The sequence below is a fragment of the Penaeus vannamei genome, chromosome 13 (assembly GCF_042767895.1).
Source record: "Penaeus vannamei isolate JL-2024 chromosome 13, ASM4276789v1, whole genome shotgun sequence".
Lineage (NCBI taxonomy): Eukaryota > Metazoa > Arthropoda > Malacostraca > Decapoda > Penaeidae > Penaeus > Penaeus vannamei.
Genome location: NC_091561.1, coordinates 29,059,437 through 29,061,936, shown reverse-complemented (window position 1 = coordinate 29,061,936; position 2,500 = coordinate 29,059,437). Strand labels below are relative to the sequence as shown.

General features: G+C 35.7%; 1 protein-coding gene across 3 annotated transcripts in view; it reads left to right on the top strand.

The window, feature by feature from the left end:
* Positions 1–399, top strand: part of LOC113828248 (facilitated trehalose transporter Tret1) — a 50,879-nt gene extending 50,480 nt beyond the window's left edge. For all 3 annotated transcript variants that reach the window (XM_070129116.1, XM_070129117.1, XM_070129115.1), the window contains exon 7: positions 1–399. This exon is cut by the window's left edge and continues 227 nt beyond it. The gene's annotated coding sequence lies outside the window, so the exon portion shown is untranslated.
* Positions 400–2,500: the final 2,101 nt, after the last annotated feature.

Sequence of the window (2,500 nt, the reverse complement as noted above, 5' to 3'; positions counted from 1 at the left end):
GGAAGCGCTGCCGCAGAGCTCAACTGAGGGCGTCTGAAGGACATTGTGGAAACAGCAAGACCGAGAGACTCGACTCGTCTGCGGGAGAGCCTCCTTCGGTTGTGTGTGTGCGCGCGTGCCTATGCGTACGCACACGCTCACACCCACTCAAATTTATATACAAAACACACACACACACACACACACACACACATACACACACACACACACACACACACACACACACACACACACACACACACACACACACACACACACACACACACACACACACACACACAGATTCATATATGACTATGTATGCACAATGATTGTGTATGCGTTTTTTTTTACTGTAGAATAGATATGTGTACAGATTAATGTACTTTATAAGAACGATAATAAATAGGCCTTATATTATCTGTTTTTTCTTTTGCCAAGAATAACACAGAAATACATATTTTTAAAGGTTATAAATAAAATTCCATATATATCAACTGAAATAATCTCCAGAGGTTTGCAAAATGAAACACATTAAGGAATTCCATTCGGGTTAACGCTTAGGGTGCCTTATCTTTTCCTGAACGAGTCAAGAACGAAAGAAATACTAATTCCAAGACCTGTGACTTTCCCTCTTGTTAGAAAATTTCTTGGCTTCCAGTCTTGACTGATACGATACTGACAACAGCTACAACAAGGAAATGTACTCGGTGCAGTTATTCATTTCGACGAGGTTGCACTACCTAAACCAAAATCTGTGATAATAGAAGCGTTGCCACGGGATGTACTTCCAAAGGAAATATCTTGTAAGTGTAATGTACATCGATCTGATCATATGTGTGTGTGTGTGTGTGTGTGTGTGTGTGTGTGTGTGTGTGTGTGTGTGTGTGTGTGTGTGTGTGTGTGTGTGTGTGTGTGTGTGTGTGTGTGTTTATACAAATGTGGTCACTACCAGATGACGATTTTTAAAACCCTGTGTTAATATTAACGGTTTATTCAAAGTGACTGATAAAGATATATATATATATATATATATATATATATATATATATATATATATATATATATATATATATATATATATATATATATATATATATTTTACTGACGGAATCTCCTAATAAGCTTTGACTGTTAGATCTCACTCCAATTTCTCTCAGTGTATCTGAACTAAACAACAGATTTTTGCAGTCATAACAGAAATCTAATTTTATGAATAATGCTTACATCTCCCGCCATACCTATGACTCCTAGGTAAAAATGCTGGGGTAAATCTAGGATAATTAAGTCTAGAGCATTGATCATTGGAGAAAAAAAAACACATATCTCTCGTATGTCACGAGTAGACCCCGCCTGTTAAAATGATGCCCCTGTGCTAAAGTCATGTGCTGCATGCTGCCGATGGTACTAGTTTAAATGTCTTCCTAAAATAGGTTATAACCTGGGTGTTATGAATATCACATATAAATGAGAACCATATATTTAGGAATAAATATATATATCAGTTAAATCTCTACTATTAGAGATCTAATGATAATGATAATAATATATGTATATCATTTAAATGCATAATGATAATGTTAATAATAAAAAGGATTAAATATGTATATCCTCTAAAATGCATAATTACTATAAGACACCCCATCATTCTTTAAAGCGTAACATGTGCATACTTACATTCGTTAGTAACTAAATCTTTCCGCATTAATCTATATATTATACTAGTACTCTTTTTAATGTCCTGTTCATTTCCTCTTCTTTTAGGAAGGAATTAATTTCTAGCCAATGAGACATTCGCGTATGACAGGTCTTCGTGACCGTGTTCACTTTTAGTGATGTAATACATGAATTATTTGGAATTACATCTTCATAGCAATAATAAAACTAGACGACTATATAATTCAGAGCTGATTAGTCACCTATATTCAGTCTAATGTCAAGAGTATACCACAATGTTCGGGAAATGTAAAAAATATATACAGTAATAAATTAAGAGCATTGCATCGAACGCAGTGTTTGCTAGTGTTGCCACTTTTGTAGAAGCCACTTCCTACAGATTGATAATCCCCTCACAGAATCCCACAGATCTGCTGCATTACAGGAAATACTTTGAAAATTCCCACAAAACGAGAAAAGCTCATTTTCGTTTTTAATGAAATTCCACAACAGTATTTAATACAGTTCACAAATGGCAAAAAAAGGCTTATTTTTGTCTTTATACCAGTGAGGAAGTTTTATGGAATTGCATACTGATATACATTTTACAAACCATATTTAAGTCATTCTAATTCAAGAGAAATGTGGTTATTTTCCTCTTCCCCTTCCTCTAACAATGAAATACCTGAGCATGTCATCAGAAGGCCTAAACTTCACACGCGACTGAAGGTAATGAGACAATCCATGTCTAATTTGAAGTAAAGCGATGCACTGATCGAACACGGAGGCGGTTTTTCTCCACTGAGAAAAGATCCTTTCAGCTGAGGCATCCGGAGTGCCAGGAAGCGCAACTGGAGCCGAGTTC